At 36.6% G+C, this 26,733-nt stretch overlaps 1 protein-coding gene across 1 annotated transcript in view; it reads right to left on the reverse strand.

Moving 5' to 3' along the window:
- The window catches only part of CHM (CHM Rab escort protein), a 210,795-nt gene that overhangs the window by 70,164 nt on the left and 113,898 nt on the right, over positions 1–26,733 (reverse strand). The window lies entirely within an intron of this gene.

Genomic DNA, 26,733 nt, shown 5'->3' on the forward strand with positions numbered 1-26,733 from the left:
TAAGCAAAAACTAAACCAGGAACTGAAAACCAGAGCAGTAAGCACAAGAGTTAATGCTACAGAAGCTCTAAGAAGTTTGCCTAACTCATGAATCTAAGGGCTGGGGTTTTAATGCCCGCCCACATAGGGAAAAGAGAGGCCTTAGGATCCAAACAAGGCAGGGAGTAGAGAATAAGATATTCTCTAACAACACCTGGATCCTTAAAAGGACTCAGTGAAAAGGTGATCGAGGTAGAAAATCCAATGACTACAAGAGAGAGAAAACATAAGAAATTGTTTTACCTAAAGCCCTGTGTGGAAGAAGATATATATATATATATATATATATATATATATACCTCTATATTTATAACCAGTGGTCTGCTCTCACACAGGTTGGGAATTTGAAATTACACTACTACATGATCCAAGAAACCCTTAACCAATAAAACATCACTAAAGTGGCTCTGGGTCAGTAGTACCCCCTGGAAACTTGGTGGAAGCAACCGCTAAAACTTTCTGGAGCAATATGACCTCAACCCACGCCACATGAGATTGTCACAGAGTTCCCTTATGATGAGTTTATAATCTAAAATTATACAACAGATGAAGAAACACATCTTATCCTGAGTGAGAATTACTGGACACAATAAACAGCAGGATTAGATTCCCAAAACACTTTACTTAGATAGTAGAGCTATCACAGATTATAAAATGGGTATGCTTAAAAGGGATGAATTAAAAACATAAGAATGATGGAAAGTCCAGGAAGAAGACTGTGGTAGGCTGAATAATGTCCCCATTACAGATGTTCACATCCTAATCCCTGCAACCTGTGGATATGTTCTCTTACACAGCAAGAGGGTCTCTAAAGATGTGATTAAATTAAGGATCTTGAGCTGGAGGGGTTATCCTGGATTGTCCCAGTGGGTGTGATGTCATCGGAAAAGTACTTTAAAAAAGGAAGCAGAAGGGTCAAAGTCAGTGAAGATTTTGAGGATGGAAACAGAGGTCAGAGTGATGCTACTGCTAGAAGGGGGTCACAAGCCAAGGAATGTAGGGGCCCTATATAAGCTGGAAAAGACAAGAAACAAATTCTCTCCTAGAGCCCCAAGAAGGAAGATAGCCCTGCCTACCCATTTTAGACTTAAGACCTCCAGGACTATAATATAATAACTTGTATGGTTTTAAGCTAATAAGTTTGTGGTGATTTGTTATGGCAGCAACAGCAAACTAATATAAAGACTTCTAAGTATACGAATATGATTATGACAGACGTGGCATTACAGACCAATGGGGAAAGAATGGACCATTGAACAAGTGGTTTTGAGACAACTGTTTCACACCATATTCAGAATCAATCCCAGGTAGATGAAAGGTATAAATATAAAATGCAAAGCTTCTAGAATATAGGAGGATATACATTTGAGCTCAGGGGAAAGAAATATTTCTTGAATAAGATACAAAAAGCAAAATCATAGAGAAAATCTTGAAAAAAATGAAGTATTTTAAAATTATAAAGATCTGGACAACAAAAGAAAACGAAAAGCCACAGGCTAGGAAAGATATGTGCAAATATCTTACAAATTATTTAAAAATATCAGTTTGGATAATAATTTGGCCATGTCTAACAAAGTTGACGATGCATACGCCTACAGTGCAGCAATTCTATTAGGCATAAATCTTACAAAGACTCTTAGACACATATACAAAAGAAGACATGTATAAAAATATTTGTTGCTGCATTTTTTTTAGACAGCAAAACATAGTGGTTATGGGGAAGGATTCTGACTGCCTGAGTTTATACCTCAGCTATTCCACCTACTGACTGTGTGACCTTGAACAAGGCATTTAGCCTCTATGTATCCTATTTTCTTCATCTGTAGAATGAGAATAATAGTATTTATATCACAGAGGATTCTTCTGGGAATTAAATGAGTTAATATTTGTAAAGAAGCTACACAGTGCCTGTCATACAGCATTACATAAAGCATTAATTAAATAAATAAATAGAGGTACTACTTGATATACATCACATGCAACTCAAATGTCCATCAAGAGGAGAATGAACAAAAGAAAATGTGGTATATTCATATGTGTAATAAAGAATTTAACCTGGCCCACAAAGACGTCTGGCCTTTGTTCTTGGCTTCTGGGAGGTTATCTCTAAGCCCTTGGAATGCCAAGCCTAAAAGAAGTGTCCTTGTTTGTGTGTAGCCCTTGGGTCACCAGACAGTCTAACAATATGACTTAGGGTGAGGGCTGGCCACACCAGAGAGTCTTAGGGTGGGGACTAGTCATGCCAGAAAGACCAAAGTGTGATTTAGGGTGGAGACTTTGGGAACTGTGGTATTTCAGTTAACCTCTGATGGGGCTGGAGACTGAGATCAGCCCCATGGGCAAATCAGTCACACCTGAGTGATGGAGCTCCAATGAAAACTCTGGACACTGAAGCTCTGCTGAGCCTCCCTGGTTAGCCATCCTCTGTGCATACTGCTATACAACAATAAGAGGAGAATAACACGGGGAGAGGACAACTGAAAGCTCCACATTTGGAACCCCCCTGTACTCTATCCTACACACTTCTTCCCTTGACTGATCTCAAGCTATACCCATTCCCTGTAATAAAGTATAATGGTGGGGCTTCCCTGGTGGCACAGTCGTTGAGAGTCTGCCTGCTAATGCAGGGGACACGGGTTCGAGCCCTGGTCTGGGAGGATCCCACATGCCGCAGAGCAACTGGGCCCGTGAGCCACAACTACTGAGCCTGCGCGTCTGGAACCTGTGCTCTGCAACAAGAGAGGCCGCGATAGTGAGAGGCCCGCACACTGTGATGAAGAGTGGCCCCCGCTCGCCACAACTGGAGAAAGCCCTCGCACAGAAATGAAGACCCAACACAGCCAAAAATAAATAAATAAATTTAAATATATATATATATATATTTAAAAAAATAATAAATAAAGCATAATGGTGAGTTAACAGCTTTTAGTGAGTCGTGGGAGTCCCTCTAGTGAACTATCAAAACTGGGGGTCGTTTTGGGAATCCCCCAAACATGCAGTTTGTGTCAGAAGTGTGGGAGGTCTTGTGGGGACTACACCTTCTAACTCTACAGTTGGCTTAATCTCTCACATTGTACTACGGAATACTATAAGCAGTTTAAATGAATGAACTACAGCCCCATCTATCACCAGGGATATATGGCAAAAACATAAAAATTGAGCGATAATAGCAAGTTGGGGAAGAATATATCCAGAGTGATATCATTTATAAAAAGTTTTAAAACTTTATATGTAAAATAATACTATATATATATACACACACACACAATATCATTTATGGACACATATACATGTAGTAAAAGTAAACAAACATTTAAGGGAATTAGGAACATGAAATTCAGGATAGTAGTTATCTCTGAGAAGGGAAAGAGTGAAAGCTATACTGAAGGTTTCAATTGCTCAGTTTCTTTAAAAAATATATTGAGAGCAAATATGGCAAAATGTTAAGATTTGGCAAAACTGTGAGTGGTTACATGGGTGTTCTTTATATTATTCTCTGTACTTTCTGAAACATCCTTAAAATACTTCATAACCAGATTATAATAAAAATATAAATGAGTGATACAGATAAGTGACTCTCTCTAAACATGGCATAATATTCTTATTGTATTTCTAAATTCAATCATTTTAGTAGCTATGACCAAGCTAATTAAGTTAGGTAATAATTCCTTCTGGTATAGAACAATGAGGAAATCAGGGATTTTTTTCCCATTGAAAAATTTAGACTAATACAAGAAATGGCACACTAGAGCAAGCAAGCAAAATTTCATGTGTTCAGAAACCCTTTAGACTGCAAATTGTACCCAGGACATTAGCTACAAGATATTCTCTTCTCCTTGCTAATCTTGTTCACCAGTCACATATCAAATTATGAAACAATATTTATTACCTGCGTTGGTACACCTGGTACTATTTGAGACATTGTACTCAGATTCTAAAGAGTGTTAGATGAGGTCATATTTCTGCTGGACTGTTTAGCTACATTTCTCAAGTGATATTCTGCCTCCTGTTATTGGTAAGGGAATACTGATACAGTGAAATTGATGTGATCAAGACAAACAGCCCAACTTTCACCATCAATTTCCTGATGATATTGAAGGAGATCATATGCACATGAAATGTTACTGGCCCACTAAAAATAAATAGGCTGAATTAGGTTAAGGCCCCAATATGGACAAGCAAGTTAAAAGTATGAACCACACAATTAACATTCTCATTAGCTTGGGGATATCTTTTTCATGTGAATAGTTGCACCAGTGTTTCCAACTTCCTCGTAAGTAGCTACAGATGAGCTGTTACCAACTGACCTGTGGAGTTTTTCATTTCAGTCAGACTGGTGCATGTTTCTCTCTCTCTCTCCCTCTCTCCCTCTCTCCCTCTCTCCCTCTCTCTCTCTGTCCCTCTCTCCCTCTCTCTCTCTCCCCACCCCAACACAAACATCAATTCCCCGTCTGGGGAAAAACAATTTTAAGTATCTTCTCAGATTGCAAGAAAGGCAAGGAGATCAAGTTCAGAATTAGTCAGAGATTGTATAAGGTTAAAAAATCATAAAACATTATGTCATAGACTATTACAAGTTTATCAAAAGCATGAGAAATCCACTTAACTAAAAAGAAATGCAATTTTCTAGAGACCTCCTTTCATTATATATTGCACTTGTTTATGAAACACATTGCTACTTTGGTATATAATATTATCAAGTAACTTTTTGTTTGAAAATTCATTTCTATGAAGTTTTTATGGTAAATGAGACCTCTGAAAAATACATTTAAATATAAAATGCAACAGAGGCATCTATATTTATTTTAGTAAGCCATGAAAAAATTACCAGGTTTTCAAAAACATGATTTATTAACAGTGGACATATACTATATGGAAGAAACATAAGAACGTAAAGATGTTAAGAACTGGTTTGTGAGGATGATGGTGAATATTACAGAGGAAGAAGTACAATAATGACACTGTCATGATAATCCAACAAATTTCCTTTTAATTTTAAATGAGAACATAGGAAGTATTTTGTGCTCTTGGAAAGATGACTTGATATCTTCTATAAGTGTCTGTAACTGCAAAAGCATACAGTTGTATGTATATGTGTTTTTCATACTGCTTCTCACTGGCTTTTTTTTCCCATACAGCAGGTTTACTTGTTACGGGAGCTATGTGTTGCTCACAATGGTGGCATTTGTTCTTTCTCACTTCAGTATTTTCATCAATGTACCTAGTGCCCAAGTGACAAAAAACAGTGTTTTGTAAAAAGTGCCGGGCAAAATGATGGGATTGATGAAAACTCCTCTGTGTGATATTCTTATGAAGCATTTTCACATTTAGTCTTTTAAAAAAATGTTTGTGGTTAGGGGAGAGCTACTTGGTGGCAAGGAGCCACTGAGGAACTCTTTTATGAGTGGGTAAGAAGCACAACAGCAGGCAGTTCTTGAGAGCTGCATGCAAAACTCATTTACATGAGAAGTAGGGAATTACATGAGAAGTGAAGAAATAACTGTTGGCTACATAGTGGTCTTTGGTGCACACAGTCAATAATAATAACAATACAAATAATCATCATGGCTAGCACTGAATGCTCACTAAATACCAGAAGCTTTACATGTATTAACACATTGTATCCTACAAATCCATGAGGCAGAGTTTTAGAGATTTGGAAACTGAGGGAAAGAGAGGTCAAGTGACTTGCTTAAGGTCATTTAGTAAATGGTACTGCTGAATAAAAACTCAGGCGATCTGGCCCCAGTGGCTTCTCAGTTAACCATCATACAAACTGCTTCACTGTCAGTACCATCCTTTTTGGTGTTATGAAGGAAAGCAACATGGAGTCAGATAGTCAAAGTTACTCTTAGAGTTGTTCTAATTCCTGAAGAGTTGTAAAGATTATTACAAAGAGTAAAATAACTCCTCAATTTCTACATTGTCTCCTAAAAAGTACATGTTTATTCTCTATCTGTAATGTTAAATGGATTATGTGTGACTGCATTTTAGTTAGAACATAAGCTCAGAGTAAGAGTAACCATGGAAGTACTCATCTTTAGAGTACCTAGCAAATTATGAATACTTTGCAATTCACATTTTAAAAAGTGATTTATAAAGTATATATTGGTAAGCTAGAGATTTTTAAACAGAAAAAGTGCTGTTAGTAGAAAGAAAACATTTTACCATTAATTCTTTGGGAGGTAATAAGTTTCTACAAGACACATTTTCTTCCAGTGCATTAAATGGCAGCCTAGTGATCCAAGGGTTAACATGCCTTTTGATGGAAAATTAAGCTGCCAAAGATGGTGAACATCAATGACTAAGATGCCAGTCAGGTCCCAGATTTCCCAGTTCATATCAGCCATCCTGGGGCCTAACATAATGCCTGGCAAGACAGCTCTGTACATCTACCTTCTAGAGTGTACTATGGGGCTAAGAGGCAAGAAAGTATACGTTTTATGGGACTTAAAAAAATCTACAAACATACTAAATACAGTAGGTAATACTACCAAAAAAAAGTCAGTACAGAAATACATTTGAAACACTTTATCAAATGCCATTATAAACAAACCAAACAAAAAAGTCCATTATAAGAGAGTTCTGAGTGACCACTGATCATCATCACTGTGCTTTAGTGACACTTCAGCTTAACCTGTACTGATACAGCAGAAGTTCCATTCAACAGTAATTAGGCAAGTCTAAGTTTCATGAGAGACAGACAAGCTTCAGTGATTCCATCTATCCATACAAAGTTCAACTGCGGTTACTTATTTGTAACTATATTCAGACACATACATCTATCAGAGCACTACATTTAAAGTAACACATTGAGCTTTCCATCATGTTTAACCAGTGCCTGCTGGTCTGAAAAACCTGTATGAGGAGGCTTACATGTAGGTATATGTGTTTATTTTTAAATATTTAAATACACACATACATACAGTGGGTCCCAAACGTCTTAGTGCTGTTGACACACACATACTTTTAATATATATTACATAGAATATAGTATGTTTATGGGTTATATACTTACATTGCATATTTATACTACTACATCATGTTAACTGGTTACATATTTATATTACTTAGCAGGGTGTTTACTTATACTACCATCCTTTTTTCCCTTTTTTTCTACTTTCTTCCAGCAGGAAGTAGGGAGAAAGAGGGTGACTGTATAGTGGGTGTCAGAAATGAATGATGCATTTTTGCTGTAGTTGGTCTGTCTCCTGGGAATAAAAAATTGGGCAGCATGTAAGTCACAGCATCATCTCCCCCCTCCACTCAATATCTCCCCAACAACTGAAGCTAGTGTCATCCAACTCAGCATAGATTTCCTATTGGCCCAGAACTGAATGCTTTCTTGAGAGCAAGAGCTACACAATAGGGAATGATTCCTGCAGCCTCAGGAAACAGTTATGTTCATAACAATCCCCAGCTAGGCCTCATCCCTTGCTATAAGTTCTTGGGATTCATTACTATGAAGTTTTAGACTATGCAGCAAGACCATGAAAAAAGAAAGAAAAACAAAAACAAAAACAAAAACACCTCAAATGAGTGCTCCATTACAACGTGGTCTCATTCACAGTGATCCAGTATGACCAAAAAGGCACACCCTACCTAATATTGGTCATGGTGATAGAACCCAAAGGAACTTGTTTGGGAAGCAGTGATCACCAAAACTAAAAGGTCACTAAAAGTCAAGTGTAAAATCTCAGTCATGATGTATAAATTGCACAGAGATCAAGAGATCACCTCTTAGAGGTGGTTGTGCAATCCACATGTATGGTCAACCTCTGGAGTCAGGCTGCCTAGGTACCTATCTGGATTCCCCCACTTACTAGCTGTGTGACTATGCTTCAGTTCTCAAGACTATAAAATGGGGATAATAATAAAACCTACCACATAGGGTTGTTGCGTGGATTAAATGAGATAATGCCTGTGAAGTGCTTATTTTGTGCCTGATACACCGTAAACATTCAATAAATTGTAGCTTTTGTTGGCTATCACCTTCTATAGCAAAGAGGACAATGATTAAAGACTGTACCACCCATGTGGGGTTTATAAGGCTAAACTGCCATTACTATGAGAATCTGCCTCCAGGTGTTCAAGGCCTGTAGTTTCCTCTAATACAATTTAAGCAACTTAGGTACCACCTGGTCAAGTCAACTACCTTCCCCAGAGGAAACTGTGACAGTTGTAAGAGAACTGCTGATGCTGATGAACACTGAGATTTATTTCTTCATTCCCAAATATTTATGAAACTAGGCCTACTATGCATCAGCTACAGTTCTGGATATTAGGGATATAAAAGTCAACAACACAAACACTGTCCTTGCTGACGCATAACTTATCTAGTGCACAAGAGAGACAAGAAATAAAGTAATAGTAGACAGTGGTATGTGTTTTGAAATAGTAAAACAGGATAACGTGAGGGTGATACATGGGTCTGAACATTAGATAGGATAATCAGGGAGAGCCTCTTTGAGGAACTGATATTTGAGCTGAGACCCAGGTGACCAGAAGACATCAACTATGTGAAGATCTGGAGAAAGAATATACTAAGCAGAAGAAACAGCAAACTTGAAACTTGGAAGTGCAGAGTAGCTTGGTGTATTTGAGGAAGAGAGACAGCACCAGAGGGGTTGGAATGTAGTGACTTAGGGAGAAATATCGTATGAAATGGGGTCACAGAGATAGCCAAGGTCTTGACCATGCAGGGCTTCAAAGGCCACAGCAAAGACTTTGAATTTTATTCTAAGAACAATGAGAAGCCACCAGAAGGTTTTGAGCAGGACAGTTACATAATCAGACTAGTATTTTTTTAAAAAATGAGCCTGGATGCTGTCTGGAGAATTGTCAAGGGGGCAAGAGTGGAAAAGGGGAGGCCAATTATGTCTGCAGTAGACCAGCGAGAGATGATGGCGGCCTGAAGCAGGGTCATGGCAACAGAGACGAAGTGGAGAGATTGGGGACGTATTTGAGACATAAAGCTGACAAGAATTGCTGATGGACTAGATGTAGCAGGAAGATATCTTCCTGAAGACAAGTTTAAGGTAATGCACATATCCATGAGAGCAGTCTCCCCTCTGAAGTGTGTAACAATCAAATCCAACTGCTCAAGTCTGGTACAGTCTTCCCGTACAAGCAGCGCTTTGAAGGGCTCCTGCAGAAACCCTCTTCCTCCAACTGGGGTGTGGTTATTAGAGTCAGCTATTTGTTACAAACTCAACAATCACTAACTCCTGACCATTCAACAAAATTACTACGTAATACTAATTTCTACATAGGAGGGCACAATGAACGGATTAGTTTCTGTGCTTTCAAGGAGTTACCATGGGCCTGGAAGGGCACAGCATTATTAATGATTCAAGAAATTATATGGTATAAGTATCTGAGTCAGTGGGTCTTTTGATGCAAATTTCACACTCACTGAAAAAGTTGTGGGCAGATGGATTGCCCTTTAGGCACTGCCGTCACTCTGGGACGGCATTATCATCATGCTTAACTTAGAAAAAGCTGTCAAAAAGCAATACATAACCTTCAGAAAACTCACTCCCAGAAACTGCCCCTATTTTATAGATCTTAGCCATATATCTAGCTTCCTCTGTTCTTGGTGACATTCTGTAGATGATATATTCTTTTTTTTTCCAGCTTTTCCAGCTGTCGTTAAATTTAACTTTCTATAGGAAAAGTCACAATAAAACTATGTATTGGATGACAGAAACAGATCTGTATTTAATAACTGCACCAGGGGCCCAGAATAAATTATCATAAATTACAGAGTACAAGTCATCATTCAATCTTTAAAAAATAAAGTCTTCCAAAAATACTGGGGGTCAATTTATACGCTTGGGTCACAATCTAGGTTCTGTATCTACAGTTCTTGTGTAAAATGGCTCCCTGGTTTGTAAAAGGGCCAGAATCACCATGCCAACTCAATGATTCTTCAATACAGCCCATCACAATGACATCCACAGAGCTTTTAATGAAAAAGCACTGGTGTTTCCTGACTACTCTTTAAACATATTATAAACTAAGCTCTTGATAAAACTGAATTTTTCAGTCTGAACACTCAGGCTAACAGTCTCATGTTTCTTATCTGCCACATGTCTGCTAAGGCAAATTCATTTAAAAATAGATCTTTCAAATTCAAAAGAAAGTCTTTTGTTCAAACTTTTGGGATGTAGCAAACAAGTCTACAGTAAACCAACTTATGTTCTCCATGAGATTTCTTTTGATTAATCTCCTTTCTCAGACTTTCTCTGTTTGACATTCTATAAATGACATACTCATCTCTTGTTTGAATAATCCTTATTCAAACCCTTGATCCATTTTCCTGCGTAGTCTTCAAAACTCAAATTGTACAAATAACACAGGTAAAAAGGCATCAATTTTGAATCAGGACAATAACATACTCTTTTATTTCTAATGACCTTTATGATTATGTCAAGTATTATGTAAGTCTTTCTGAATGTAGACACAAGAATACCCAAAGTAAATATCTTCAGAGATCCCTACATAATGACTCCTGGATCCCTTTCATGAGTTGAAAAATATGTGCACAGCCATCTTCTCAGACAGTCTTTCATGCTATTTTCCTGCCTTCTCACATTGCCTTGTCCAACAGTCCTTCAGCTAATACTCTTCAGCTTAGTATTTTACTGTCTACAAGCTCTCAGTGTCAACTATAAATTGGGAAGCAACTGGGAGAGTTACTATGCTGACCCCACAATCATTTATAAAAATGTTAAAAAAAAAAAAAAACTAAACATTGATTCTTAGGAGAGCCTACTGTAAAAATCTCCCCATGCAAGTAAGAGCTCATTTAAACCACCCGTTTGTTTCCTCCTTCCTGTGTTTAAACTAGATCTCTCTGCATGACTAAACATTATCCCCAACCCCATGGGGAGAGGACATTTTTTAAAGCAGTCTTTGGTATAAAATCTTATCAAAGGCTTTTTGAAAATCTAAACTGTTCACTGGCTCCGCCTCGTTCACACCTTATTTACCCCTCTCAAAGAACCCTGTTAGATGCTGAGGTATAATTACCTCACAAAAACCATGTTCTTTCCTCCTGTGGGTTATTATATGTTCAATAACTTCACCCTTTAGCTATTTATTACAAAACTGGCTCTCAAGTCGAATAGTTAGCCTTATTCCTCTGTGGTTCCTTGGGCTCCTTCTTTAAACTATGCACCCTCTACACCTCTACAAACCAAAGCAATTGATTTCCTTCAACTGCCCCTCCCAACCTGAACCCCTGCCCAAGCCTGTCACATTTTAAACTGAGATGGTTCACACACAAAAGTGACCCAGGCCTCTGCGATCCCAGATCCTTTCATTTTTCTCCTTTGTTGGCAATTCATATAGTAAAATAAAACAAAGTAGAGTCACTTCTGTTGGACAAATCCTAGAAAAGGCCTGCATACCTTCTCAGTTCAAAGGTTAATGGTACTGGCCTGGGACCTGAAGGTAGAGCTGTCAGCCATGATTCACCTCGGGCTGTTATGAGACTGAAAGTGCTCAAATTACCCAACCAGTTACCTGCCCTGCACTAATTTGCAATAGATGCAAAAGTATTAAGTCATGGACTTAGCCCTCTGTTAAGCATATGAGACAAATGACATTACTAAGTGCAATAACTAGAGAAAAATTGAAGATTATATTATGTGGTAGAGACTAAAAGTATTCTAAAAGGGAGTTCAGAGAAGGAAGAGGTCAACATGTTGGAGGAGGCAGAATTACAGAATGTCAGAAACAGAGAAAACCTTTACAACAGCTGGACCAATTCCCTGTTACAGAACATCAGAGAAGTTAAACTACTTGCCGAAAAGCACACAGCTTCTTTCAGCCAGAGGTACTGGAAGATCTGATGGCTGGGCCTGAATCAAGCCTCGGAAGAGGAACAGGGTAGGCTGTTAGGGGTGGGGGCAGACTCTAAAAGGTGAGAAAATATAAGGAAATGTAGAAAGGTGAGAATGTATATAGATATCTGAATAACTGAATGGATGTACAAACTGGGGAATGACAAGAAGGAGTTGAAGGATCAAATGATTATGGAATGGGGTTAAAAGGTAGGTAGAAGCGTTGGATCTGATGTGGCAGACAACAGAATGCCACTGGAAGTGACATGTCATCTCAATGAAGGTGGCAGATACTGGGAGCAGGAGGACTGCTAAGGGTTACAGCAGGAACTCAGTTAAGTGATAAGTCCTGGATCATGGCAGAAGAGTGGAAACTGAGGAAAGCATAACTCTAGGAAATTGAGAAGAAATAACACAGTAATTAGGACAGAGTCAAAGGTTAACCCCAGAATTTCTAGGCTGTCAACTTGTGACAAGAAAAATATCGCTGGAATGCTTGTGTTTCCTTAAGGGGTGCTCAATTTATATAGTAACTCAAAATCCAAGTTTAGACTTCGGAAATGGTATGCGCATGGTATAAATACACTACCTACCACAGTTGCTAACTATGAGTTTGATGTAATGAAGAAGAATTTTAGAATGGCTATAATAATTTTCGAAAAATCTCAATTTGGTGAAAAATATCAGCCTCTTAAATGCACAAATAAAAATTGTCATTTATCTATTGCAAGGAGTTGCCAGCTGGAAGTCCATAGGATAAATCTGCCTGTAGATAAGTTTTGTATGACATCACAGTTAAAAAAAATTCCCTTGGCAAAAAACGATCTGGATCTCTAGCTTCTTTGAATAAGAGAAAATCTGACAACAATGGGTCTGCAATTGAGACTTAGGGTCGTATAGCAGCTGCTCCCTTTAGGTGCATCCTGTGCTCAACAGTTCAGTGTGGTTGCTACTACTCCCACCATGTCCTTCCCAACTTCACTTCCTTTCTGTGACCTGATTCGTCCCTGGAGACATTTGTCATTGCAATCCCTATGCCTCAGTTGTTCACTAAGTTTTCTTTTGATATTTTTATTTACCTTGTTATGAATGTTCTATGTTAAACGACTATTATTCAGGATGTTGTTCATTATAATTTAAAATAAGGATCTTCTTATTTTAAAGAAAAAGAAATCCATTAAAGACACAGCAAAATGCAAATGTTAACAGAATTTGTAGAATTCTGACAGTGTTCATTCATTTTATTAGCTATAGAAGATACTGAAAAAGGGAAAGGTATTTGATGTTCTGAGGTGGCCACAATTTATTTTTCTGAAAACCAGTAGGGTGTTTCCATTTCAAATTGACTGTAACAAGAAATGGAGGAATCTTGGGAAAGCCTGTGAATTATCTCAGCTTCCTTTAGATTAAAAAAAATCTACCTATGAGAGGCAGTGTTAAATCAAAGGTTAAACCTTATTTTGAATTCCTCTTACTTAGAATGCTAACACATTTTATACTTCAGTTATTTACTATTTAATACAGATATTCTTCGTACTTTTCAGACATTAAAATTAACACAATGAAAATACAAATTTGAAAAATAAGCAATGGTCATTCATGTGAAATTCATATCTGGGTCTGCCTAATGACAGAGAATAAAGACAATTTTCCTCACTTGTGAACATGTCTTCCTCTGTCAAACTAAAAGGAAAAAAAGAAAAATGTTACTTTCAAAGATAACAAAATAAAATAATTATACTGCACATTAATTAGAAAAAATGACAACTTGTTTTCTAAGTTCACAAAGTCTCGGATTTTTTTCAAATATAAATTTATTTTAATAGGCTCTGACAGATGTAATGCTTGACTGCACAAAGCTGTGGTTAGAGTTTAAGTATCATCAGCTATGAGTGATGGAGATCTACCATTCCCGTACACGCAACTATAAAAAATACAAAGCTCAGCAGCAAGAAATTTCTCATTTGTCCCACTGTAATTAAGTTAAAAAGAACATGCGAATCCAAGTAAATAAGTTCCTGAAGAATTAAGAAGCACTGAGTCTAATGAGATATATTTTTTCTGTTTCATATATTAAACTGCCACTTCAATTACTTGTTTATAACAAGCTCAAATAAAATTCATAAAAGCAACATAATATCTATCCAATATATTATTCAGATAATTGTATATATTTGGAGCATAACCTAACTCTTTGATGCCATTAACCCCAAACAATAGACATTTAAACTGACAGAAGTCTAATTGAGTACTGCTTCCAACAGTGATTTAGACTTTACTGAGAGCACATCAACACTGTACTCACTTTCAACTTTGCCCTGGTGACATCAAATTGTATTACAGATAAATTAACAGTTGTGAAAATTTTTGGCTGGTAGCCCTTATCCTACATAGCCTTTAAAAATCCAATTTTAGTGCCTATCAAGGTAGGAATCAGCAGTGGTAATTTTTTTTAATACAGCTGCAAAACAATAGGACCCATTAATAGCTGAACTTTTGACAGCACTATTCATGATGATTTATGAGTTTGTATATAATTTGATTATTCTATTAATTCTGCTGATTACTGCTTCAGCTAATAAACTGAAGGTCACTTCCAAAATAAATCTTCATTACATTTCACAGAAAGTAACTGCCTCCAACTAGTTGTTTTCTCTAATTAAAAACTAATGTAACAAGAAAATAAGACTTCAGGGTTACTGCATCTGTTGCTACAAGAAAAATGTACTGTGTGGATATAATGTTCCCAGGACAAATCCAACAAAACAGAAAGTATCTCTTCATCTAATTTCTTTACCTTCAAAATGGAATAACTATTTTATACATATTCATTTGTACTAATTTTGAAATTACAAGAATAAAATCTGAACTGTACTAATGCTTGAGAATTTGAAAACAAAGAATCTTTGAAAATATTCTTCAAATTCATTAATGTAAAATGTAAGGTACTGTTTTCATTTCTAAAATTATAAATGTGGGATTCTATTCAATATATATGAAAAATGAACAGTAGGTCTTTGCCTTAACCAGAGTTTTTCCTAAAGGTGGCAAGAGACCTTCTCTGCCGCTTAAGATAAATACTGGGCACAAGGCCCTGACAGCTTTGGAGGGAGATCAGAGGAAAAATGGCAAGGGCTCTCATTAATGTATTATTCTTATTTAATCTATTTTTACACACAGAACATTCTGTGTCCTGGATTTAATGCTTCATTTTATTACTTTTTTTAAAGTTCTCTAGACCTTCAGCTGAGGTACTATCATCAAAGCTATTGAATCATACAAATACATCAAACCAATAAAGAAAATTAAACATTATGCATATTTTTCTACAGAAGTCAAAAAGTAATCCTCAAACAGGAAATCATATTTCAAAAGATAGAAAGTTTGCATATAAGAAATTATTGGGACACAGAGATGCTACAAAGAGCAGGTAGCAGTGATTTGTATGCTCACCCATGGCCTCAATTGGGGTACTGTCACAAAGTCCACTCTAACTTGCTCATTGTGTCCTGGTCATATTAACCTTTCTATAACTCAGAAGACACCACCTTAGACCTTTGACACAGTTCCTGCTGCCTAGACTCTTTCCTCAAATCATCAAAAGCTGAAAGGGTACAATCTGTGGTGTCACTACACTCAAATGCCACCCCGAGTGGCCTTCCCTGACCATCACAGCATCTAATGGGGCACATCCCTGCCCCGACCAACAGTCACTTCCTTCCATATCACCCTGTATTTTCTGCACAGCACATATAATTCTCTTAAATTTTGTCTACTGTCTTTCCATCCAACACTCTTCAACATCCCCACCCCACCAGAGACGTTCTGTTTCCAACAATGTATGTCTAGCACCTACAGAAAAGCTAGTATAAAGCATTCAATACATGCATTTATTAAATTAATTTTTATTCTAAATTTGCATATGATAAAACAGAGAGCCCAAATTTATAGTCAACGCTCTCCTAACTTTTCATGTAAAAATGTATTTGTTTTAGGTCTTTGGTAAAAAACTCAGTAACTGTGACCCAGTGAGTGAGTGACTGAGTGTGTGCGTGTGTTTGAGTGTGTGTGACAGTGTATGGGTATTTAGACAAAACGCATATGGCTACCAAAGAACGCACAAAAACTGCCAGTGTATTGGCGGTAACAAACATAATGAACACTCTTACTAGGTTCCTCGTGATCAAGAGTACACATCTGCAAGACACGTTAGTGGCTCAATCTTTGGCCAGGGAAGATATCCATTTCCAAGAGGACATATTCAGTGGAAAGGAAAAAAAATGAGATCAGAACCAGTTTAAGTCTCAAGGTCTCAGAAACTTTTTGCCTTTTACAGGTTTATTTTAAACTTTCTAATGTAGAAAAAGCTGATTTCAGTGAAACTTCAAGTTTCTAGTTTAATAATCATAATAACTAGTATTCTTTACTCTTGTAAAAAAGTAGTACATAAACATATAAACACTGAACTGTTTTCTACACTATTCCTACATTCTGGGAAAAAATGCTTCGACTCTGATAATTTGACCTTGGAAATATACACTCTTCTTCCCAGTCCTCACTGGAACCTTGTGAAAACACATAAAAAAAAAAAGAGGGTGTGTGTAATCCTTTCCCATAACTTAATTTCCCCAGTATATGGACTCAAGCACACATCTTTTAACTCTAATGGGAAATTCAAGTTTTTATCAAGTTATTTACAGGAGGATCAGTTTTTTCCTTTGTTAATAAACAATGTAAATATTTAAAAAGGCAAAACGTGCTTACAACACTAGAAGCCACGGTAGGGAAAAAAAAAAAGCTTTAACATTCTCAGACTTAGACAACAACAACAAATTTGTTTATCCAATGATACTTACCATATTGAGCAATCTGGAGGAACTGTTTTAGTTTTCAAGCATTAGAGTAGTTTTGACACTATGCACAAATTAAGGCTGGGATACTAAGTAAATAACAGGATGGTCAAAGTAAAGAGGATAAATGTTATGAAGGCTATTTTAAAAACCAAAATGATTCAAAGTAATTCTGATTTAAAAAAATTATCTCATCAACTTAATTTTTACATTCTTCATACCTTCTATACTGTCTAAATTTCTTATCATAAGCATGGATATTCTGATAAGCAGAAAGAGAAAAAATTATCTCCTTTTAGGAAAAAAATAAAGCTCAACTTGCTGCAAGGTATAACCAGGAAGTGTACAGTAGCACGTTAGGAAAGAAAACAGCAAAAGAGTAAACAGAATCTGAGGCTTACTGAATATATGCACTGCTGAAGATACATCTTTCAATTGGCTTTATGGAACTAAAAATACATAAAAATCTAGAACCACAGAGATAGTTCATATATCTTATAAACTATTTTTTTCTTCTGAACAAGACATCTAAAATTATGTTTTCCTTTATTCCTAGAACACAAGGAAACATACATATTGGCTGTTAATAAGCTACCTTCCATTTGGTAAGGTAAAAGTGATAAAAGCCATCACTCATAGGTGAATTCCAGATTTTGTATGAATTTTATGCTCAGTTTAATAACATAGTGGTTCTCAACCTTGGTATTCTGCAAGACAGTGTGCCTTAAGTTTGTGGGAGAAAAAAAAAAAGGTGGCGTTACAGTGAGACTCATGCAGAGACTATAGCCTCTCAACTAGGCCAAAGCCTGAGTGGGTCAAACATGCAAAAGGATGGATGCACCATGAATGCTGACAAAGAAAGGGGTTGAGAACTACTGGTTGTCTAAATATCCTATTCTTAACAAAACAAGAAAGCATCCTACATCACAGAGAACCTCAAAGCTGCCCAAGTACCTTTCGCTATGCTTTTGTGCTTTGCTGTCTTCGGCGTCCTTTTTGCTACCATGATTTTATTTCCCACAGACAAGTAGCGTGTTTATCTCATACCATTTCAACATATTAACTACATGCTCCAAACTGACATTAAGGAATTGAACTCACTTACGTTTTCAAACTTAGCTTTGTATCCCTAGAGAAAACATTCCTACTTAGGGGAGATTTTACCTATGGTTTGACATCTTCCAGGAGGAACAAAATGCGTAGAAGCTCAAGCTTAATCTGCAAGGTTGACAGATTCATTTTCTTAATCTCACTAACTATATATCATATATGAGGGTATTTAAAAAACCTTTCTGAATGCAGTGATCAGGCCAATTTTATTAGTATTCTGTGACTAAGATCATTTCCATAAAGAATGGTTAACAGCAGAAACATTCAGTCTGCTCAACTGACTGAACATCAAGAGCATCAGTATGTTTATTGGGCCCTTAAAAATACCAGCTCCAAAGTTTACATTCCAAGGAAAATTCTTTTCTACCCCAGCCAGTATTCAGGAATAAAGCAATATCTTTTCTCATGTAAGTTTTGATAATATTAGATCTCTAATTATTATTATTATTATTATTTGCAGTACGTGGGCCTCCCACTGGTGTGGCCTCTCCCGCAGGCTCCAGACGTGCAGGCTCAGCGGCCATGGCTCACGGACCCAGCCGCTCCGCGGCATGTGGGATCTTCCCGGACGGGGGCATGAACCCGTGTCCCCTGCATCGGCAGGTGGACTCTCAACCACTGTGCCACCAGGGAAGCCCAGATCTCTAATTATTATATACCAAAAACTGTATTGGAGATAAGTAATATTCTCATTATGGCCAGAATATTTAAGTTAAAATTTGAAAGAAGATGACCAAATGCTTCTGCTTTACACTTGATTTATCTGTACCATACAGACACTGCCTTAGTCTGCTGGTTTTAAAAGAGTCCATTTTAAGCACTAAAAGATTCATGTCCTAAACAGACATTCAATAGTGGTTTTTATTTCTACTTTGGAAATACAAAGAAAACTAATGTTTGTTTTCAACTGATTTGTTTGTGAAAGAAGTACATCATAACATGCACTACCACAATGCAGGGAAAAGTCAGGTCTAACCTCACAAAAAAGGGACAAGCAAGAAAGCCAGTTCTAGGCAGGGGAGGAGGTGTTGCACTAGATTTCAGACAGCAGTGGCTCTGATCCTGGTACATCCACCTCTATACTAGGACCACTAAAGGATGACAGTTAAGTGTTGATTTTGAAGACATCATGGAAGGTGGAAACACTTCAGTCAAAAATTTGGCTCTCAATTCATTAAGCATTTGGAACCACTCCGCTATACCTAAGAATGCAAATTCTCATCTGCACAACTTAAGAAACTTGGAAATTTTAAAATTTTGTATAACAAAGGCTCATGTAGTGCTTATCATGTGTCAAGTACTCTTCTAAGAGCTTTGCAAATATTCATTTCCTTAATCCTCATAACAGCCCTATATTGTTATTCCATTGTTATATAGGAGGAAACTGAAAACACAGGGTGGTTAACCAGTAGGTAAGTGCCAGAGCCAGGATTCAAACTCAGCAAGTCTGGCTTCAGAGTCTCTACTCTTAACTACTAAACTATGCTACCTCTAGGAATATGATATGTTAAAACATAAAATTAGGATCAAAGTTAATTGTTCATTCAACAAATGTGTATAATTCAAAAGAGGTTATTTTAGAGTTAATTCCTTCTATTTTTAAATGCACCTGAAGAATATGGGTCTATGCATATGGGACCACAATTAAAGATTATAGATTCAAAAATGAGTATTTTCAAATTCAAATATAAAAGAGATTTACTTAAGAAAAAAAGCCACACTGTGATCCCATTTTTCTTTCTTTCTTTTTTTTAACATCTTCATTGGAGTATAATTGCTTTACAATGGTGTGTTAGTTTCTGCTTTATAACAAAATGAATCAGCTATACATACACATATATTCATTTTTCTTTTAAAAACTCTAGTTGGGTAAGCAAAAAGTTTGAAAAATATGGCTGTTTACAAATACATGTGCACTTGTATGAATTAACGTAGGGATGCCAGTCTAAATGTAAGTTTAAAATTACAGGTTTATTATATTCAATGTATGTGAATTAAAAACTGTAGGAGTAATTAAAATAATTAGTTGAAACTAGTTTGGCTTCTTGAGTAGGCTAAATATACCTTCCTGTTTATGCTACTCATTTGTTTAGCAAACTCTGTTTACATACAGAGTATAAAGTAAAAACATTCAAATTGTTATGAATGTTAAACTGGTGAGATTAAAATTGGTGAAGTTTTGCCATATGGAAGTGGGGTGTTTTTTTGGCAAAACTTTTATTCTATTTCAATATATCAGGCAAGTGAGAACCTACTGCCTAATTTGGGGAGAGGGGAGAAGATGAGGCATGAACAGATAGAAAAATAAGGAGGAGGAATGGTTAAAAGCTACATTAATTATTTCAGCCCCAAGAGAGCTCTCCTTTACAAATTATTTCTCTAGAACCTGAAAGATAAAACAGTTTCTGTCCTGCAGTATTTAATTTCTTTCCATGGTAATTTCTAATTCCGTTTTCAAAATATTTAACTTAGTAAGCACCTATTATGTGTCAGCCAAAGTTCTAAGCAGTTACCTATGTATGAGAAAAGTATACCAAATTCAATAGTAAAAAAAGAAAAATTATGGAGTACCCATTTACGCGCTAGGAACTACAGGAGACATAGAGATGACTTAATTTTATACTGCAAATATATCTATCAACAGACTCAAATTATTAGGTAATTTAATTACATAATTAAATTCTAAATCTAGTTTGTATAAACTGGCCTACAATATATAAATTAATGTTTCAGTAATTACAAAAACATTCATTCTAAATACCAAAACCGTGAAGTCATTCAATTTTTGTTGTAATACCCTACATCAGTGTTGGACAATTTTCAACATACTTTCCCTAACATCATCACATTTAAGTCTCACAACAGCCCAGGTCAGGAGGTAGGATTAGATTTAACTACCCATAATACAGGTAAAACAATTGAGGCTCTGAGAATTTAAATGACATATTCAAGTTCATGCAAGTAACAACATGACAGAGCTAGAATCAGAACCCAATTCTAAGACTGATACTTTTATAATACACGGAAAACTTTCTTTCTTGGAAGTACGACAGGTATTTTATAAAAAGATTCAGTTTTTGAGCACTCCTTACCAAAGTAGAATATAAACTGATGAATAATTGGAAGTGAACAGCTTTGTTACAACTATAGATGATCACATTAATTAGATCAATCTGGAACAAAACCAAATTAAACAAGGGAAGAGCAGAGAATGCCTGGAAACCCAGCTATCTAACATAGCTGGTAAATAAAGCCTTAGATCTTTGTAATCTGGCTGCCCTAAGGTTTTTTTTTGCTCTTTGAATTGACTTGAAAATAAACACACTTCACATATTATTTCTATTACAGTTGCACAATAATATATTGGCTCCAAAGAGATGGGTTAAGAATTGTTTTGAATGATACTTAAGTTAGCCTATGCAATCACACAGTGTTACCTTTCAATTTAATCAAACTAAACTTTCAGGTCTAAACATGGACTGAATTCAAATATCATTGGACTTAATTCAAATATCACTCTTGCCCTATATATAGTCAGCCACCTTTCACTCTAATACAAGTTATTAGAATTATTTTAAGACCTGGAATAGCACACATAGACCTGGCATAGTTACCTGAGGAGGAAATGATTGGGTGAGTTTAATCTAGTATCTGAATTAGCACTGAAGGAGGAAGGGGACTATTAGTAAAGTAGAACCTGAAACTGTATAATTTGTGTAGCCAATATAATTCTAATATATTCATAAGAGTCACAATAAATGCTCCAGCACCACACACTTAAGTGTAATATAAGTTTTTTTTTTAATTAATGAATGAATTTATTTTTGGCTGCGTTGGGTCTTCGTTTCTGTGCGAGGGCTTTCTCTAGTTGTGGCAAGCGGGGGCCACTCCTCATCCCGGCGCACGGGCCTCTCACTATCGCGGCCTCTCTTGTTGCAGAGCACAGGTTCCAGACGCGCAGGCTCAGTAGTTGTGCCTCACGGGCCTAGTTGCTCTGCGGCATGTGGGATCTTCCCAGACCAGGGCTCGAACCCGTGTACCCTGCATTGGCAGGCAGATTCTCAACCACTGCACCACCAGGGAAGCCCGTAATATAAGTTTTAATAAGAGGCTACTCCCAAATTAAAAGACTTGTCCTGTCAAAACCTGAGGAATAATGCAGGAAAGGACACAAAAGCATTCCATTGTTTTATTAACGACAACGTTCACTGATCTGTGAATAACCTGGCAAAAAATGAAGATTATTGAGTTACTTTACCTGTCTATCCATCCATCACCAGAGAACAGGTTTCAGAATGATGGCTTATCTCACCACCCTGCAGTTTATCCCACACAATACTCTCTCCTCAAGGGAAAAACAAACAAGTGATCATACAAACATCATCATGCTTACCCCCTATACTTTATGTATCATCTCCATGCCAATATCAACTATTAACTAGAAGGAGAACTGTCTGGAAAATCATATACAAAAGACTCAAAAAATGAGGTATGTCACTGTTTATTTTACCCTCTAGGATTTTACAGTTTATAAAAAGCCTATTCAAAAAATAGTCCTTAAACTATTGGGAGACAAGCTTTTGGTTAACCTATTCTACAATGCTATTCTAATTTAATAAGGACGGTTCTCAGTTGAAATAGTACATTCCAGTGGTTCCTAACCTTTTTGAGGTGTGATACATCCCTTGAGACACTGACAGAAACTAAGAACCTCCTAAAAAATGCAGCTATGCACATTACACACACAAAATTTGGCATGAGATTTCAGGGTATTTACCCCCAAACTCCTGAAACCCAGGTGATTTATTCCAGGCATTGGAAGCCAGGTTAAGGACCCCTGAATTTGAAGAACACCTATTATTATACCAGCCTTCCACTGCTATCTATTTTAAGCTGAGATATGTGTTTTTAAAGATGATGGCTATAAGTTGACTTATGCTATAATTGAAGATGGCCAAATTAAAAAAAAATTAAGAGGATTGTAATTACATGTATTCTTTAAATGGGTGGATTGAAAGAAAGGAAAAGAAAATATACCAAAATATTTAGTGCGGTTATTGTTAACAGGTGATGGGATTTAACTATAATAATCATTAGTAATACTTCTGTTCCTGTTTTCCAAAATTTCTGTACATGAAATTATATTTCTTTAAAAAAAATATATATATATTTATTTATTTTGGCTGCACTGGGTCTTAGTTGTGGCATGTGGGATCTTTAGTTGCAGCACACGGGATCTTTAGTTGTGGCATGCAGGCGGGATCTAGTTCCCCAGCCAGGGATTGAACCCGGACCCCCTGCATTGGGAGCACAGAGTCTTAGCCACTGGACCACCAGGGAAGTCCCTGTATTTCTTATATAATAAAGACATAATTTTATTAAGCATGATGACACCAACAATAGGAAAATGATTAAATAAATTATGGCACATAGGTCCATATACCAGAGAACTGTTCAGCCCTTAACATTTTAAGTATGCATATACATACATGTTCATACATAGATATCTGTATAAGCATGGGAAATATGGGAAGATTTGCAACTAACTTAACAATGGTTAACTCTGGGGGTGGAATTCTAGGGTGGGAAATAGGGCTTGCATTTCTTTATAAAAGTGAGTGTCTGTGTGCTTTATTATTTTTTTTCAGTATTTTCATTTTTTCCTACCTACTAAGATTATATGTTACCCCAAAATTTGCTTTTTAATGGCTATTTAACATCTCCTGACAGGTATACTTTGCTAAATGACCTACATGAATTATTCCATTGATTCAAGTGCCAAGAGATTTTAAACTGTTCTGTTCCTTAAAGAATTTTTACATAGTTCCAGATTATAGAACCAAAAGTTGAGTAAGAAGAATGTAAGAAAGACCTGAAAGAACATTTTATTCTCCCTGCCTGTCAACATTTAACTAGAGTAGACTACACCAAATTAAATATATACTGAGTTGGACTAAACCAGTATTTCTCAAACAGGGATTATTTTGCCCCGGGGCACATTTGGCAATGTCTGGAGATATTTTTGTCTGTCACAAGTAGGTAGGTGAAGGTAGTGGCATCTAGTGGATAGAGGCCAGAGATGCTGCTAAATAAACATCCTAAAATACATAGGAAAGCTCTTCCAACATCACAACAAAGAATTATACTGCCAAAAATGTCAACAATACTTCAATTGAGAAGCTAGCCTAAATCAAGAGCCTCTAGAACAATTATGTATCTCACAGAAATGGACCATGTTCAATGACAAGGTGGGGTCAGACCACTGATGGTTCTTAGCATAGAGTGGAGCCCAATCTTCTTGCTCTTTTCTAGAAATGGATGGGTTAACAGAGCAGTCTGAGATTCCTATAACTTCCTAAGTGTCATCTGTGTGCTTTGATTAAATTAATTTCATGTCATATCTGTTTAGGCTCCTTCAAATCATTTCTGAGTACTGATGGCATTCATTCCTGCATTGCACACTCTGGAACCTGATGAAATATGTTTTCTTATTCTTTAATTGGTCTATGAGTGTGCATTTTATTTTCTTTCCTCAACTACAGTAAACACTATTGACACTGCCATCAAAGTCTGACTATATCATATTCTTTTTCATATATATCCAGTACACCTAGGAGAGTATAAAGTAGAGAACAGACGCTTAAAAAATAGCTGTTGAATTAAAATGGGAAGAAACGAAAATAATCAAACTTATAACAAATGACAGATGCTTCTTCACAAGTTTTCTGTCATTTTAACTAAATCTTTTCCTTCTTGTTGATTAGAATTGGGCCCAGAGAGCAATTCCCCTGGCTGCTTCCTCTTCAGCAGTGTTCCCTAGACAAGCAGCATCAACAACATCTGGAAACTTATTAGAATGCAAATTTCCAGGCCCCACTTCAGATCTACAAGTCAGAAACTCTGGGAATGGGACACAGTAATCTGTTAAATTCTGACGTAAGTGAAAGCTTGAGAAATACTGCTCTATGGGCCCTTTAACACCTAATTTTTGCAGCAATTCATAAATACCAACTATTCACTCACTTATCCATCAAATACTTAATGAATGACTAATAAACACCAGGTATTGCACTCAGGCAATTTTCTATAATTTCCTAACATCAAGGTTTTAAAAAAATTATTATCATGTTTTGTAGGTACAAGTCTATCCCGTTGATTACACTAGGGTCGGAAAAACTACCACCTATTTTTGTAAATAAAGTTTTTTTGGAACACAGCCACGTCCATTCTTTTACATACTGTCTAAGACTGCAAATAGTTTCAACCAAAACCATATGGCTTGCAAAGCCTAAACTATTTACTATCTGACCCTTACAGAAAAAGTTTGTTGACCCACTGGATTAGAACACAAATCTAGCTCAGTCCCTAACTTGGTCTCATACTTGCCCTGGTAGCATTCTACAACAGCAGCAACAGCAGCAGTAATCATCATAATCATAGTAACAGTAAGAGTAGTAACACCTGACACTTATGTAGTACTTACTAAGGCAAGTACTGTTTAAGCACTTTCTAGATATTAATTCACTTTAAGCCTCACAACCTATGAAGTAGATAGTACTATTATTATCCCCATGGAAAAACTGAAGAGACTGGAACACAGAGAGTTTAAATAACTTGCACAATGATACACAGCTAGCACATGGTGAAACTGGGATTTGACCCCATTGGTCTGGCTCTAAAATGTACACTCTGGTTCACTGCCCTGAACTTACTTCTCCTCCACACCACTAGAGCACAGATATCTGCTTGCATCTACCCGAAGAGGTGCTTGTAAATTACAGTTCCAATAGCAATATTTTCAAGTTTTCCCATCTCTCCCCGGTCTTTAGAGCCCAGAAGCACCTTTGCTATTCACTCTTTAGAACCTCTTCTTTTTATAAGCTCTTAAGGATGATTATCTGAGTAAAAAAATAATGCTTTCTTTTATAGAAAATTCTCACAATGGTTCTCAACTCTTATTAGGTCACGGATGCCTGTGAAAATCTGATGAAACTACCAATATTTTTATAAAGATATACATATAACCTGTTATATATAAGTTCCAAGGACCTATGGACCCTAGATTAAGAACCTTTGGTATATTTCAATGCAGTTCTATTCAGCTGCACTGCTGCAAAACAATAGTGTGTAGTGATCCACTATGAAAATATTTCTTAACCATGTGATTTATATACTTGATGTCCAATTAATTAATCCGTTTCTTTTTAATTCACTCTGGCAAATTTTTAACATTTAATTTCAAATATTTAAGGCTTGATTCAATAATCAAGCTTTACATAAACACACACACACATACATTTGGATTGGTCAAATCTACCAACAATTAGACATAGGGCCAGATTCTGCACCTAGGTGTATCGTGGAGTTCTACTTATGACACTGTGGGAGGAAACCAATGGGATTTGGAGCATAAAACAGATCAATGCTAACTAGTCCCCAAAACGTATAAAACATAACTGCTACTGGGCTCATCTGCATTACTGTTTATCAAATGCATACACACAAGTTATAGGGGTGGGGGGGAGATCGATTTGCTCATGGTCTGTTTCTCCTTTTACCTTTATCAATTAGGTAAATTTAGGAATTTGACATAATTTCTTTATTCATCTAAATTGGTATTTCCTATTGGGCATAGAATCAGAACATGTTTCTAGAACACGGTAAGAATGGCCCTTATTCTCTCCTGTCTTTTTTGCGGGGGTGGTGGGTGGTGGTGGAGGAATGACTATGCATCGACTGTGAGAAAAGAAATCATAGCAAATTACAAGTTGTTAAACCACAAATATTTAAAAATCCCCCCAAATAACAATATTTTAATTAACTATCTCCTCTTAATTTTTTCCAGAAAACATTGTTTAAAGAAACATTGTAGAAGAAGTGAGTTG

The sequence above is a fragment of the Phocoena sinus genome, chromosome X (genome assembly GCF_008692025.1).
Source record: "Phocoena sinus isolate mPhoSin1 chromosome X, mPhoSin1.pri, whole genome shotgun sequence".
NCBI lineage: Eukaryota > Metazoa > Chordata > Mammalia > Artiodactyla > Phocoenidae > Phocoena > Phocoena sinus.